Source organism: Podarcis muralis, chromosome 1 (genome assembly GCF_964188315.1).
Source record: "Podarcis muralis chromosome 1, rPodMur119.hap1.1, whole genome shotgun sequence".
Lineage (NCBI taxonomy): Eukaryota > Metazoa > Chordata > Lepidosauria > Squamata > Lacertidae > Podarcis > Podarcis muralis.
Genome location: NC_135655.1, coordinates 135932355 through 135949433, shown reverse-complemented (window position 1 = coordinate 135949433; position 17079 = coordinate 135932355). Strand labels below are relative to the sequence as shown.

Below are 17079 nucleotides of genomic sequence, written 5' to 3'. Positions count from 1 at the left end.
TTCATAATGAAAAAATCCCATTTTGTAAGTACTCACAAAATCAAATTAATATTAATTGTATTCAGCTGTGTGCCAGTAAGGGGAATTTCAATTGCTTCAACCAGAAAGTTAATTTCTTTTTTCTGGAAGCAGAACATTGAACAAAATGGGAGTTGTGGGTCATCCTTTATTCAGCTGGATTTGCTCAGCCACATAAGTGTCTTGTTTTCCTTTGCAGAGAATGCTATTCTGAAGGCCCAAGCCACCTCCAAAACCCGGTATGTATAATTCCTATTTTGATAGCTTCCCTGGGTTGGAATAGCTGCAAGTGGGTGGTCTGTGAGTATGGGGCATTAAGGTGGCTAGGAGGGGGTCAGTTTCCTTGGTTTTCCTCCAAATTTTATTGTTATGCTTTGAGAGGATCTATATTTCTAAACAAGTCTGGCATTCTGAGGATGGAGAGTGACAGAAATGTAGTATACAGTGGGCCTGCAACTTACGTGGGGGTTACATTAGGGGGGTTTGCACGCAAAGGCAAAATCATGCAGAGTGAGGAAGACCTCTGGGACACCCCCCCCCCCCGTGATTATCCCTACCTTTCTGGGCTCTGGGAAGGTCACTCAAGGCCTCTGCGAAGCTGTGGGTGGCTCCCGCCAGATCTTGTGGGAGCCTCACAGAGCCTTCCAGAGTTTGGTGAGCAAAGTGGAGGGCTTCCAAAAAAACCTCTGCGGGAGGAACACCTGGTGCAGAAAGAGCTTTTTACAGTAAGCCCAAGATCTCATGGGTCCTTCACAAGATCTCGGATGGCCTCTTCTAGCGACTCACACCCCAAATTCTCCATGTACTTATTTCTTTTCATGCCACCCATGGAAACTTGCAATTGCTTAAGTAAATCACACATAAGTTGTGGGTCTGCTGCACTTAAATTTAAATAAGAGTCAAAGTAAGGCCTAGTTCTTATTGAGGTGGTAAGCCTATGTCTGGGCTGCACCATTTAAGACTGCAGAAGAGTTCTCACCCAGCCTTAACCCTGACATGCTAACTTTCTCTGTGAATAAGCCTTCAAAGCTATGAGCTCCTACAGCCCAGACACAGATTTCCCATCTCAGTGAGGCGTAGGTCTAAATTTCACCTCATTCTTGCAGAACTGGTATTGGTCTCAAAAGAAAGGCTGGCTCTTCCTATAGTTCTCGTGGCATTTGACTTATCATGTCACAGGGCAGGAGAGCAGGAGACCCCTCTTGTTTTGTACAGGTCCTCCATAAATAGTCTGCTTTGTCAATACTGCAGCCTAACCTGCGGCTTCAGGGCAGCTTCCCAGTCACCCTTCTCCAGGTGCCTTGTTTCCCTAATCTCCATGCCACTTTGTGACACAACAGTAGGTTAATCACCCTGTTCAGCCTGAATGCAACCCATGTCTTCTGAATCTGCATGAGACACTGAAACACAAGGGCTCCCTGGCACTATTTCACCTTGACCCACACTGAGGCTAGTTCTTGGTCCTTGCTGAACCTTGCCCTTCCTTTCACTGAAGTCTCAAATGGTGTCTTCGTGTGGGAATAAGGAAAGGATCTATTCTGACACTGAACTCCCCATAGATTACAATTTGAGAAGCCTTCTTTGAGACAGAGGGCTGGTTCTTGCATTGAGTCAGACAGTCCATTCTCATGGCAGAAGTAATTTAATTAGCTCTAAATCATCCCTGCTAGGCAATGTCAAGTCTGATTCCGAATATATTCAGAGTTGGCAAATTATCTTCAGTGATTTCATGTTGCCTCTTTGCTGCTTGTTCCAACATTTAATTGCTCTTTTTGCCAGGGACTTTATTGAAAGCCTTTTTATATAGGGGTGGCTAACACCCCAGAGGACAGGATCACACTTCAAAACGACCTTGACATATTAGAGAACTGGGCCAAAACAAACAAGATGAACTTTAACAGGGAGAAATGTAAAGTATTGCACTTGGGCAAAAAAAATGAGAGGCACAAATACAAGATGGGGGACACTTGGCTTGACAGCAGTACATGTGAAAAGGATCTAGGAGTCTTGGTTGACCACAAACTTGACATGAGCCAACAGTGTGACGCGGCAGCTAAAAAAGCCAATGCAATTCTGGGCTGCATCAATAGGAGTATAGCATCTAGATCAAGGGAAGTAATAGTGCCACTGTATTCTGCTCTGGTCAGACCTCACCTGGAGTACTGTGTCCAGTTCTGGGCACCACAGTTCAAGAAGGACACTGACAAACTGGAACGTGTCCAGAGGAGGGCAACCAAAATGGTCAAAGGCCTGGAAACGATGCCTTATGAGGAACGGCTAAGGGAGCTGGGCATGTTTAGCCTGGAGAAGAGGAGGTTAAGGGGTGATATGATAGCCATGTTCAAATATCTAAAAGGATGTCACATAGAGGAGGGAGAAAGGTTGTTTTCTGCTGCTCCAGAGAAGCGGACACGGAGCAATGGATTCAAACTACAAGAAAGAAGATTCCACCTAAACATTAGGAAGAACTTCCTGACAGTAAGAGCTGTGCGACAGTGGAATTTGCTGCCAAGGAGTGTGGTGGAGTCTCCTTCTTTGGAGGTCTTTAAGCAGAGGCTTGACAACCATATGTCAGGAGTGCTCTGATGGTGTTTCCTGCTTGGCAGGGGGTTGGACTCGATGGCCCTTGTGGTCTCTTCCAACTCTATGATTCTATGATTCTATGATTCCTACATCGTATCTCTGGAATGAGTGGCTGGAGGCTCTTCCAGACTCAGGACATGGAGCCTCCACCTGCTGCTAAACCAGTTCAAGAGCTAGGCCTGATTATATGCTGAAGCCAGACCCACATGCTGGCTTGTTCCGGTCCAGTTGTGCCACACATTTCCACACAGTCTGGGCCAAGTGTGGCACGCAGCACAAGAGAGGACAAGGTTAAATGAAGCAGACAGGTAATGGTGCTCTTTCCTTTTCTTACTTTTCATCCAGTCCTCCACCACCGGAGAAACCAGCCCTTGCCAGACGAGTAAGAAAGAACAAAATCAAATGCCACTGTTTCCTTTGAGAGGGAAATAATAACTGAGGGTGCATGTACACAGCTGTGCAAAACATAAACTTAGATTCATAGAGTTGGAAGGGATCCTGAGGATCATCTGGTCCACCCCCTGCAATGCTTTCCCATGTGGGGATCAAACCCGCCACCTTGGTGTTATCAGCACCACGCTCTGACCAACTGAGCTTCCAGGCTGACAAAGTTTATGCTCTTGGGACAGTTGCAATAGTATAACCCTCTAAGTGTCCTGATTTCCCAGGGACAGTCCCGGAATTACAAAAGCCATCCCAGCTTCTGATTTGATCCCGGAATGTCTCTATTTACCCAGCCTGTGCTGCCACCACTGAACTCAGGGTGGAGGGTGAGCCAGCACTTGCCTGAGTGGCGGCAGAGAGGGAGCATCCCATGGCCTCCCCAGGGCTGCTGCTGCTGCCGGCCTCCTTCCTTGGGCAGCTGCTGGAGAGCAGGTGAAGAAGAGAGGCTGCTGCCTCTTAAAATGAAATCAGGATTGAGGATGGTGGAGGGTGTGTTTGCTGTGTCCTATTGATAATAATAATAATAATAATAATAATAATAATAATAATAATAATAATAATAATTTATTTATTTATACCCCGCCCATCTGACTGGGCTTCCCCAGCCACTCTGGGCGGCTTCCAACAAAATATTAAAATACGGTAATGCATCAAACATTGAAAGCTTCCCTAAACAGGGCCACCTTCAGATGTCTTCTAAAAGTCTGGTAGTTTTTGTTCTCTTTGACATCTGGTGGGAGGGCATTCCACAGGGCGGGTGCCACTACCGAGAAGGCCCTCTGCCTGGTTCCCTGTAACTTGGCTTCTCGCAGTGAGGGAACCGCCAGAAGGCCCTCAGTGCTGGACCTTAGTGTCAGGGTAGAACGATGGGGGTGGAGACGCTTCTTCAGATATACTGGACCGAGGCCGTTTAGGGCTTCATCAATAAAGTGGTGGCGGCACTCACTCTTCTTCTGATAGGAAATGTTCTGCAGGGCGGGGGGGGGGGGGTTGAGGAGAGTCAATTGAGGGGAGTGAGAAACCTCCATATTTTCATCTGAGGAAGGGTGGAGGGTATACCTTCTGGGGGTACATACAGGAACTTTTCAATGAACCAACTTCACTATGCATATAACATGTCTCGGTTATCTTGAGGGAGGAAGAACCCCCTTGGCAAGGATAGCAGAAGAGATGGCAGTCCTGCCGCAACGGCCAAGGCTGGGTGTGTTGCAGCAGGGTCAGCAGGTGCCCAAGGTCCAGGCAGCCAGGCAGGCAAAGCAGTGTCCAAAGGCAGCCCAAGATCAGGGCAAGCAGAGAGCCGTCTGATGGTGCCCCTGGAGCTGAGTTTTAAACTTGCTCCTATAACAACCTGTCTTTTAGTTACTTGTTTTAATTATCCATATGAGGTTAGCTCCCAGAACAAGCTCTGTCTTTAATAGGCAACATACTTTTTGAGGAAATGGGATTTCCCACTGGGTTTAAAGTACTAAAACAGCAGTATGAAGAAGCTGGTGCATGCTGCTTTCAATGTAAGCAGTTTGCTGACTCCCTCTCCTCCTCCACTCCCACTCCCCATGGAAAGATGAGGAGCAAGGAAAACCCTTCTATTTGTTAACTCTACAAGCATAGGCTGAACTTTTCTGCTGCATTTTGTACTCTCTGCTCGCTGGTCTGTGCTGCCGTTTTAAACTGGAAGAAGAAGAGCTTTGCTGAATTGTTGACTTATACTAGCTGCTAATGTGAGGCAGCAGAATGTGTTGACTTATCCTGGTGACTAACATGATCTCGCTAATGGGTTCAGCTGAAGAAAAGGGCTGCTCTTGTGTGCCAATCCTCCACTGGTGCAATTTGCTCTCTAGGCTTTGCTGGGATTTAAATTGCATTTCCTTCAGTGTTTGCTCTTTCAGAATTGGCAGAGAGGATAGGGAGGGGAAGTCAGAGATTACTTACCATCCTGAGGGCTAAATGGGCAGTGAGAAACTGGCAGCTTTAGTTAATTTTGGCAGTAGTAGGGGCTTCTACACTGGGGCAAAACTGCCTTCTTCCTAAAATGCTCACCCAGTGCTATAAGAAGAAACAAGTCCTATCCCACCAACAAATTCAGTATGAAAACTGCTGGCCTGGTGCAGAATGCAAGCACCTTGGGTTTCTTGGTGCGCTTGGGTGTGCTGACATCAACCTGGTCTTAGTCACAGTGATGTGTCTGCGTGTCTTAGCTGTTATTGCTCCTTCTGCTGCTCTGGCCTGCAGACAGGCATAAACAGGGCCAGAAACATCTCAGGGGATAAGCTAGTCTGCCTGTGATCAAGCTAGCAAGAGGGTGGTGGGAGTTGTAGTCAAAAACATGCAGGGCATTAGGATGGGGAAGGCTGGGATAAGACAAGGCAAGGGGTGGCACAGTGGCGTACGTACTTTTTATGTGAGGCACGGCAACATACTGTGAATGATGGGCAGTGCCTCTAAGGCGGTCTGTACAGACACATGGAGGTACCTCATCCAGAGTGGGACTACTGGCCCATCAACTCCTCAAATGTCTACTCTGACTAGTGGCAGCTGTCACAGGTTTTTTAAAAATGCTATTTCCTAGCCTAGCTACCTATCAACCAGAAAATGTGAGGATTTACGCCTGGGTCCTTCTTGCAAAATCTTGATCTAGCAATGAGCTATACATAGCTCAGCGGTTGTTTTAGAGGAAGGTTTATTATAGAGGAAGGTTGGTCTAGTACTAATGGTCCCCAATAAACCCTGGAAGCAGAGACCTAATCTGTGGCAAATCCAGAATGAGGGACAGATAGGATCAGATTCTCTATCTTAACTTGGTCAGAGGTCACGTGAAAAATAGCTAGTGCAGATGGAAGAAGAGTGATGCATGCAGTCCTGCTGGTACCAGCAGCAGCCTGGAAGCTGCTTGCCACAGGCATTGAGGGACTGGGCTATCTGTAGCATCTGCCGTCATTCTGCTGAAGTTTGCTTGCTCTGCTGTAGAGAACAGAAGGAGAATTCATGACATCGCTTTTCCGCTTCCTCTTGAAGAAGCCCTTGTGGTTGTGTAACTCAGTGTGCAAAATATTTCTTGAAGCCAACTTTTCAGATCAAGAAAAACTAAGACAACAGGAGTTTTCTAAGATGTGCCTGGTAGACCAAGAAAAATGAATTTCAAGTCACGGAAGTCTTGCAGAGTGTAACCTGATGCCAATGACCTGTTGTTTATAGCAGGAAAAGTATGAACTCATGTCTCAAATAGATGGCAAGGATGGCACCAATACATAAAGACACAAACTATCAAAACAAATACATTCCCCTGAAATCAGTTCCTTGCTTCAAACAGCATAGCATGCTTGTTACATGTTACTTTCTCTTTAAGAGATAGACAGCAAATTGCAGCAGAATTGGTAACTGCCGCCCAGTGCGGGCTGCCCGCCCCACTCCCCAGCTACGCTAGGTCTTTTGTTTTTTTGTTTAAGGATGATAAAGTACTGGAAACAGGGATCAAAATAACCTCTGACTTTTCACTCTGTCAAGATCAACACCGATATGCACAAGTGAAGCTTTCATTGCATTGACTGGGTTTGTAGAGTAGCTGGTCTGATGACCACACAAGGATATGGCTAAGGTCAGTTCTGTGTCAGTTGGCATGAGAGAGCGCAGGGCCACCCAAAGAGGGGGGCAGTGGCCCCGTGAGAGGGGTTAAAACTCACAGCAGGCAGGGGGGAACAACCCCCCCTAAGACATCACCACAAGTGCAAAGAACTCTTCTAAGCATTTTTTATATTTCCCAATGTTACACATTTCCTATTTCATGTAAAAAACTGAGGAAACCCCACTGGGTTTCTCTTTTATAACACAGGAAAGGAGGATCAGCTGAAACGAGAGATCAATATTCAACATGGATCGTTATTGGAGGTTGTTTTTTTCCACACCGCCATAATTTAGGAGGCAACTTAATTAGGCTGCACAGGAATGAGAATGTAGAGCGCCTCTCCTTTTGTTTCCATGGATATTTCCATTTCCTTTTAAAAATATACATATATTATTTCTGAATTTTCATTTTTAATGAACAACAACAGAAATGAAATACAATAGAGATCTCCCCTTTGACTCCCCTCCCCCTTTTGTGGATCCTTATGTTGCGATTTCCCCCTGCATCTCCTCTATAGCTCCATAGTTCAAATTGTTAACTACAGGTTTTATGTCAATCCTACTAATTATTTTAATTGTTTACAATAATTTTTCAAATAGATTATGTACTTTTCCCATTCCTTATTTTTAAAAATGATTCTTCCTGTTTCTGGATTCTTCCAGTAGGTTTTGCCATTTCGCCATAGCCCATTAATTTTATCTTTCATTCTTCCTTGGTCGGGACTGCATCTTCTTTCCGTCACTGGCCTAACACAATCATGTGCATAAACAGTTTTTCCTGATATTTCCATTTTCTTGGCAAAGTGTCCTTGCCCATTTGGGCCATTTATGTGCAGTTTCCACGAAGATAGCCTTGGTTGTTTGATCACTATCTAGGAACCTAACATTAGTATAAATTGTTCCAGGTTGATTAAAAGATTATCAGTACTTTGGCAGAAGGCCCAGTTACACAGATATGGTATTGTTTGCACTGGCCCTAAAACAATACAGAAACAACAGTCCAGCACAAAGTTAGGTACACTTGCAGCCCGTTGAATCACCAGACACCAGCCCATTCAAGGAAACAGGCTTCCATACATCTGCCTCAGGGATGGGGCCATTTCCCCTGGCTTAGTGAGACAAATGTGAGTTGGATTGTTGGACTGGACAAGGGGACAGAGGAAAAGGCTCTCAATGGCTGCTAGCCTCTGCCAAAGGCAGCTTGCTTCTGAAGAGCACTTCCCTGAAGCCACAGGAGGGGAGGGGGCTCTTGTGCTCAGGGGCCACTTGCTGGTTTGCCACAGGCCTCCATCTGGTTGGCAACTGGGAGAACAGGAGACGGAACTCGATGGGCCCTTGGCCTGATCCTGCAGGCTCTTCTTATGGTCTTCCCTTTCCTGCCAAGAATTTGGACATTTCCTAAGCGATGCCCTTGTGTGCTCATGCGTGGAGTCTTCAATGGCTTTTGCACACTTCATGTCTCCAAGTCATGGATGAAAACCAAGCAAAAGTTTGAGGGCGCACCAGAAGAAAACCAAAAGCATAAGGTGCTCTTTGCCAAAAGAGCCAAAAGTAAATAAGATGGCTTCTGCTTAGTCCTTGGCAAAAACCAGCTTGTGTTAACCGGGGTCTGCAGGCTTGTTTCCTTCCCTTGGCCGTAGGAACAGGTAGTGCAGAGTGTGTAACAGTATTTTGGTTGGGCAGCTTTCTTGACCTTTGTCTGGACCTGCTAACACCAAGCAGAATGCGTGTTCTGGAAATGCCTCAGAACAAGATCAACATTAAATTCAGCTATTTATTTAGGAGAACTATCAAGTGTGATTGTTGACTTTTAAAAATCCACGACTGAGCAAGGTCGCTTGTCCGCACTATTCTTGTTGCAAAGATGGAAAGACTCCAAAATACATGAGGGCGCATGTTCAGTTCACACTCCATCAATGTTTTGCTCTGCAGTGTTACTAGACTGCTGGCTTAGCAACAAAACAAAGCCAGGGCAATAATTCAGTCTAAACTTACGCAAGTGGGAAGTTTCACATTCTGTTTTCCTTCCTTCTTGTTTTCCTTTTTTCTCCCTGATGGATGATATTGGTCTGGAGTAGATTGCATTTTTAAATGAAAGATGGCAGAAGGTGGGTGAATTCTTTGGTTTCTGGCATTTTTCACTACATTTCTTTCATTTGGCAAATGTCTCTGCAAAGTTACAAACTGAAGGGTACTTTTTTATTAAAAAGTTGAATTTACAGTTCAAGTCCATTGCAGCATTCTTTCGTAAAAAGCTTAAATTGCCATCCTGTCTCTTTCCCTCTGCAGCGTAATGCTGATGTTTGCAACCCCCAGGACAGCTTAGATCGATTTGGCAGGTTCCTATTATTGGTGTGTTGGCCGTAAAACAGTCCAATGCTGTTGATCCCACTGCAAAGTTATAAGCCATTATCCAGTTATAAGATAGGAGGGTGAATAATTACCTTTGCCTCTGTCTAATGCAACAAGCAGGGACACGGGTGGCGCTGTGGGTTAAAGCCTCAGTGCCTAGGACTTGCCGATCGAAAGGTCGGCGGTTCGAATCCCCGCGGCGGGGTGCGCTCCCGTTGCTCGGTCCCTGCGCCTGCCAACCTAGCAGTTCAAAAGCACCCCCGGGTGCAAGTAGATAAATAGGGAGCGCTTACTAGTGGGAAGGTAAACGGCATTCCGTGTGCTGCGCTGGCTTGTCAGATGCAGCTTGTCACACTGGCCACGTGACCCGGAAGTGTCTCCGGACAGCGCTGGCCCCCGGCCTATAGAGTGAGATGGGCGCACAACCCTAGAGTCTGTCAAGACTGGCCCGTACGGGCAGGGGTACCTTTACCTTTACCTTTAATGCAACAAGCACTGCCGTTATCAACCCTCAAACAATTAAGAAGGATCCCTTGGCAGGGTGGCACAGATTCCCTCTGTCTTGCATGAAATGATCTCAAATAGGCCAGAAACTACAGGGCACAATTCATGAACCAAGATCTCAGTTCTGTTAAAATAAAGACTGTCTTGATTGCAAGCATGAAACAGATACTTACTTTGTTTTGCAATCTCTGCTTTTATGTGTTTCTGATGCACTTCGGTTTATTGGCGTACTTTTATCAGAATCTTCCATCCTGATTCCAAAAGTGTCACATGTTTTCACCCATGGACACTTGGGGGGCGGGAGGAAGCAAGTAACTGTATGTGTGTCTGTGCTCCTATCTGCCTTTTGTGTTCCCCTGGGGTGTGGGGTATTGTTGTCCGTGTTTGCTTGCAGAAAGAGCTACTCTCAGTCTCCACCATTGGATCAGCCTTGTAGTTCAAATTTATTTTCTGCTTGTGTTGCTAGCTGTTTGTGCTGTGACTGCGTGGCTTGTTGTGTAGGAGAATTCTTTAGTCTGGTGGGCTACTCTCTACCATCCATTCTTGTGTAGTAGAACAAAGTAATATTGCCTACCCACCTCAGCTCTTTCCTCCTTTCTTCCTGTACCAGCAAAGTAGCTCAGTTGGCAGAGCAGGAAACTCTTAATCTCACAGTCATGGGTTCAAGCCCCGCTTGGGCAAAATATTCTTGCATTGCAGAGGGTGGAATTAGATGGCACTCATGGATCACTGCCTTGCCGTGGCGAAGGGGCTTGAATAACTCAGAGAAGCTATGAGCTATGCCGTGCAGGGCACCCAAGATGGGCAGGTCATAGTGGAGAGTTTTGACCAAACGTGATCCACCTGGAGGAGGAACCGGCAAGCCACTCCAGTATCCCTGCCAAGAAAACTCCATGGACAAAGGCAACAGGCATATAAAAGTTATGACGCTGGAAGATGAGCCCCTCAGGTCGGAAGGTGTCCAACATGCTACTGAGGAAGAGCGGAGGACAAGTACAAGTAGATTCAGAGCTGATGAAGCGGCTGGGCCAAAGCCGAAAGGTCGCTCAGTTGTGGATATGCCTGGAAGCGAAAGGAAAGTCCAATGCTGTAAAGAAAAATATTGCATAGGAACCTGGAATGTAAGAACCATGAACCTGGGTAAGTTGGATGTGGTCAAAAATGAGATGGCAAGAATAAATATTGACATCCTGGGCATCAGTGAACTAAAATGGACGGGAATGGGCGAATTCAGTTCGGATGACCATCATATCTACTACTGTGGGCAAGAATCCCATAAAAGAAATGGAGTGGCCCTCATAGTCAACAAAAGAGTGGCAAGAGCTGTACTGGGATGCAATCTCAAAAATGATAGAATGATCTCGATACGAATCCAAAGCAGACCTTTTAACATCACAGTAATCCAAGTTTATGCATCAACTACTGGTGCTGAAGAAACTGAAATTGACCAATTCTATGAAGACTTACAACACCTTATAGAAGTGACACCAAAGAAGGAGGGCAGCAGCTGAAGAAGGAGCAAAAAGGATTTTTTTTTGTGTGTGTGTGTGTGTGTTTCTTTGTGGCTGATTAGCTGCTCTCCCTGGTCAAAGGTCAGAGGGGGCAGGGCTTCTGTTGAGGTAGGTGATTAGCTGTGGGAGGAGCTTATCAGAGCTTGTAGGGCAGCAGCTGAAGAAGGAGCAAAAAGGGTTTTCTTGTGTGTGTGTGTTTCTTTGTGGCTGATTAGCTGCTCTCCCTGGTCAAAGGTCAGAGGGGGCAGGGCTTCTGTTGCGGTAGGTGATTAGCTGTGGGAGGAGCTTATCAGAGCTTGTAGGGCAGCGGCGCGCGCCTAGTGGCGCGTGCAGTTTGATCCATCTTTCAAATTTAGGGGAGCTAGTCTCAAATGTTTGTTGGGGGACACCTAGGTTGTTTTTTTAGGGGGGTTATTTGTCCTGTCTTCACGCTTTTTAAGATGGAGGACCACTGTAGCCACCCCCAACGACACGTTTTCAAGATGGAGGGTGAGGGAACAGCTGCAGTCGCCTGCGGTTCCTGCGCAATGTTTGCAATCTTGCCAAAGGTTGCAGGCAGCTTTACCTGCAGCAATTGTATGCTGATTGCCCTCTTAAAAGACAAAGTCCATCAACTAGAGGAACGTGTAGCTACGCTCCAAAGAATTAGAGAGCTGGAGCTCTTCTTGGAAGCAACAGAGAACACCGTCTCCACCAAGGAGGAGACAGGGGACACCTCTGAGAAGGAGGCTAGTTCACCAACACAGGTGCCAGATATATGGAGAAACGTGACTCAAAGAAGTAGGAGGCCCAGGGTTCACTCTGATTGTTTAGAAATACACAATCGCTTTGAAGTCCTCTCCCCTAGCATGGAAGACGAAGAACGGACTCCATTTGAGGATCTCTCCCTCATTACAGTTGATCAGGTATATGAAGACGAGCAGCAAAGTCAGTCCTCAGGGAATGTGCAGGTGACCTTGGAACGGACAGCTCACGGAAGAACCCCGACCAGACCTAAGAGGAGGCGTGTAGTGGTGATAGGGGATTCCCTACTGAGGGGAACAGAAGCAGTGATCTGTGGGCCTGACAAGATGTCTCGGGAGGTGTGCTGTCTCCCCGGGGCTAAGATCCAAGATGTAACTGAACGACTGCAAGGAATCATAAAACCCACTGACAAATACCCCTTCCTCTTGGTTCATGTGGGAACCAATGACACTGCAAGCAATAGCCTCCAGAAGATCAAAAGAGATTACGAGGCTCTGGGCAGGAAATTGAAGCAATTAAATGCACAAATTGTCATCTCATCTGTCCTCCCAGTTGAACGACGTGGCCCAGGGAGAGAGAGAAAAATATTGGAAGTGAACAGCTGGCTTCGCAAATGGTGTAAACAGGAACGGTTTGGATTCTTAGATCACGGACTGCAGTTTCTTGAAGATGGACTTCTGGCAAGCGATGGGCTGCACCTCACAGCGGTTGGGAGGAATGTTTTTGCCAAAAATCTCAGAAACCTCATCAGGAGGGCTTTAAACTGACTAATGTGGGGGAGGGAGACAGTGCACCTGAAGGTAGGAGTCGATCAATTGATGAAGATGATCATCCAAATGTCATAGACCGAATGGAGCAAACAGCATGCAGACCTAGTGGTGGGAGGAAAAAATCCTTAAATAAGAGACACGGGGGAATGATTAATGGACTTCAATGTCTGTACACTAATGCGCAAAGCATGGGAAATAAACAAGATGAGCTTGAGCTCTTGGTACAGCAAACTAAATATGACATAATAGGCATCACTGAAACCTGGTGGGATAAGTCCCACGATTGGAATGTAATAATGGAGGGATACAATCTATTTCAGAGAAACAGACCAGACAAGAAAGGAGGAGGAGTGGCGTTATATGTCAGGGATGTGTATACCTGTGAAGAGATCCAAGATTTAGAACCTCAAAGCCAAAGTGAGAGCATTTGGGTCAAAATTAAGGGAGAGAAGAATAACAGAGACCTCATTGTGGGAGTTTACTATAGATCCCCAAGCCAAACGGAGGACATAGATGATGCCTTCCTGGAACAGATGGCCAAGCATGCAAAAGGAAGGGAGATAGTAGTAATGGGGGACTTCAATTACCCGGATATTTGTTGGATGTCAAACTCAGCCAAGAGCATAAGGTCAAACAGATTCCTCACTGGCCTTGCAGACAACTTCATTGTCCAGAAAGTGGGAGAAGCAACAAGAGGAACAGCCATTTTAGATCTGGTCCTAACCAATGTTGATGACCTGGTTAGTGGGGTAGAAGTGGAAGGATCATTAGGCGCAAGTGATCATGCTCTTCTGAAGTTTACTATACAGCGGAAAGGAGCAGCCAAGCATACTAGGACTCAATTTCTTGACTTTAAGAAAGCCGACTTCATAAAGCTTAGGGAAGTGCTGGGTGAGATCCCATGGACAGTAATACTAAAAGGAAAGGGAGTTCAAGATGGCTGGGAGTTTGTTAAGAGGGAGATAGTAAAAGCACAACTTCAGGCAATACCAATGAGACGGAAACATGGAAGGTGCCTAAAGAAGCCAGGGTGGCTATCTAAAGAACTTTTAACTGAGTTAAGATTAAAAAAGGATGTGTACAAAAATTGGAAAAGGGGGGAAACCACCAAAGAGGAATTCAAACAAATAGCCAGCACGTGTAGACACAAAGTCAGAAAAGCTAAAGCACAGAATGAACTCAGGCTTGCTAGAGAGGTTAAAAGCAACAAAAAAGGCTTTTATGGCTATGTTCGTAGCAAAAGGAAGAACAAAGAAACAGTGGGGTCACTCAGAGGAGAAGATGGTGAAATGCAAACAGGGGACACAGAAAGGGCTGAACTCCTCAATGCCTTCTTTGCCTCAGTCTTCTCCGATAAAGAAAACAATGCCCGACCTGAAGAATTTGGAGCAAATGATTCAGCAGAGGAAACACAGCCCAGAATAACTAAGGAGATAGTACAAGAATACTTGGCTAGTCTAGATGTATTCAAGTCTCCAGGGCCAGATGAACTGCATCCAAGAGTATTAAAAGAACTGGCAGATGTGATTTCAGAACCACTGGCAGTCATCTTTGAGAATTCCTGGAGAACAGGCGAAGTCCCGGCAGACTGGAGGAGGACAAATGTTGTCCCTATTTTCAAAAAGGGGAAAAGAGAGGACCCAAATAATTATCGCCCAGTCAGTCTGACATCAATACCAGGGAAGATTCTGGAGAAGATCATTAAGCAAACAGTCTGTGAGCACCTACAAAGGAATGCTGTGATCACCAATAGTCAGCATGGATTTCTGAAAAATAAGTCATGTCAGACTAACTTGATCTCGTTTTTTGACAGAATTACAAGCCTGGTAGATGAAGGGAACGCAGTGGATGTAGCCTACCTTGATTTCAGCAAGGCATTTGACAAGGTGCCCCATGATATTCTTGTAAAGAAGCTGGTAAAAGGTGGTCTTGACTATGCTACCACTCAGAGGATTTGTAACTGGCTGACTGACCAAACCCAAAGGGTGCTCATCAATGGTTCCTCTTCATCCTGGAGAAGAGTGACTAGTGGGGTGCCACAGGGTTCTGTCTTGGGCCCGGTCTTATTCAACATCTTTATCAACGACTTGGATGATGGACTCAAGGGCATCCTGATCAAATTTGCAGATGACACCAAACTGGGAGGGGTGGCTAACACCCCAGAGGACAGGATCACACTTCAAAACGACCTTGACAGATTAGAGAACTGGGCCAAAACAAACAAGATGAACTTTAACAGGGAGAAATGTAAAGTATTGCACTTGGGCAAAAAAAATGAGAGGCACAAATACAAGATGGGTGACACCTGGCTTGAGAGCAGTACATGTGAAAAGGATCTAGGAGTCTTGGTTGACCACAAACTTGACATGAGCCAACAGTGTGACGCGGCAGCTAAAAAAGCCAATGCAATTCTGGGCTGCATCAATAGGAGTATAGCATCTAGATCAAGGGAAGTAATAGTGCCACTGTATTCTGCTCTGGTCAGACCTCACCTGGAGTACTGTGTCCAGTTCTGGGCACCACAGTTCAAGAAGGACACTGACAAACTGGAACGTGTCCAGAGGAGGGCAACCAAAATGGTCAAAGGCCTGGAAACGATGCCTTCTCATTATAGGGGATTGGAACTTGAAGCTTTGTAGGGCAAGTTTTGCAGGTCACCTGTACAATCAGTGACATTATTTGCATTTCTCTGCTTGGGTTGTTTTGGGCCCTTTAGGCTGTTGCACACTCAGGACTGAGTGTGGAGGGAAGTGTATTATTATTATAAAATAATCCAGAGCAAGGCAGTGATCCATGAAGGATCACTGTCTTGCGGTGGTGAAGGGGCTTGAATAACTCAGAGAAGCTATGAACTATGCCGAGCAGGACACCCAAGATGGACAGGTCATAGTGAAGAGTTTTGACCAAACGTGATCCACCTGGAGGAGGAACCGACAAGGCTCTCCTGTCCAACATGCTACTGAGGAAGAGCGGAGGACAAGTACAAGTAGATTCAGAGCTGATGAAGCGGCTGGGCCAAAGCTGAAAGGTCACTCAGTTGTGGATATGCCTGGAAGCGAAAGGTTTATGCACCAACCACTGGTGCTGAAGAAACTGAAATTGACCAATTCTATGAAGACTTACAAGACCTTATAGAAGTGACACCAAAGAAAGATGTTCTTCTCATTATAGGGGATTGGAATGGTAAAGTAGGGAGTCAAGAGATAAAAGGAACAACTGGCAAGTTTGGCCTTGGAGATCAAAACGAAGCAGGGCAAAGGCTAATAGAGTTCTGCCAAGAGAACAAGCTGGTCATCACAAACACGCTTTTCTAACAACACAAGAGACGACTCTACACGTGGACATCACCAGATGGGCAGCATCAAAATCAGATTGATTATATTCTCTGCAGCCAAAGATGGAGAAGCTCTATACAGTCAGCAAAAACAAGACCTGGAGCTGACTGTGGCTCAGATCATCAGCTTCTTATAGCAAAATTCAAGCTTAAACTGAAGAAAGTAGGAAAAACCACTGGGCCGGTAAGATACAATCTAAATCAAATCCCTTATGAATACACAGTGGAAGTGAGGAACAGGTTTAAGGATTTGGATTTGGTGGACAGAGTGGCTGAAAAACTTTGGATGGAGGCTTGCAACATTATACAGGAGGCAGCAACGAAAACCATCCCAATGAAAAGGAAATGCAAGAAAGCAAAGTGGCTGTCCAACGAGGCCTTACAAATAGCGGGGGAGAGAAGGCAAGCAAAATGCGAGGGAGATAGTGAAAGATACAGGAAATTGAATGCAGATTTCCAAAAAATAGCAAGGAGGGACAAGAAGGCCTTCTTAAATGAGCAATACAAAGAAATAGAGGAAAACAATAGAATGGGTGTCAGAGCTGGCTCCAGGTCCCAGCTCACAGAGGACCAACGCTAGCCGGCAGTAATGTACAAAAGTCTTTATTGAAGTACAGTTTCCATTTTCAAGCCGCAGCGCCCCAGCTCTACGTCTTAGAGGCTAGACCGGCGAAGCTCCATCTGAGTCTCCACCCCCTGTACACCAACTTAAGGCTCTAATATTACTCCACCTTTTCCGTCTCTCCTTTCTCCTCTGGGTCCTTCTGCCCCCCGGGGTCTCCTCCTTTCTGGACTCTTCTGACGCTGACGCTGACCCCCCTGACTCCTCCCCCTCTTTTCAGCGGGCTTTGGGACCTGGCTCCCTATCCGGGCTGCCAACTGCGCCGCCCTCCTGTACATTTGAACTTGGCGCGCGCGCCCAGCTTTCGACCTTCCTCTTGACCGTTTCCTCGCTCCCCGATGGAGGCGTGGCCAATCCTGACTCATGTCCTCCCGCTGGCGGTGAGCCGCCTGCTCCCGATACCTGGGACTCCTCCCCCCTACTGCGCTCTGGTGGGGAAGCTGGTCCTGATTTCCAACTGCTGCTCTCTGAGTCCCCTCTGGCCCCCTTTTCCTGGGGTGTCCCCCTCGGCACCCCCCTTGCTCTGACCATGGGAGCCCCTTTCTGTGAATCCTCCGATTCGCTGGAAAGACTCAGAGA

At 46.4% G+C, this 17079-nt stretch overlaps 1 long non-coding RNA gene across 1 annotated transcript in view; it reads left to right on the top strand.

Annotated features, from left to right (window-relative positions):
• The first annotated feature begins 216 nt into the window (after nt 1-216).
• LOC114585396 (uncharacterized) overlaps nt 217-17079 on the top strand; it is a 34096-nt gene continuing 17233 nt past the window's right edge. The window contains exon 1 of the long non-coding RNA XR_003703888.2: nt 217-257. This is a non-coding gene — a long non-coding RNA (uncharacterized LOC114585396). The remainder of the gene's footprint in view (nt 258-17079) is intronic.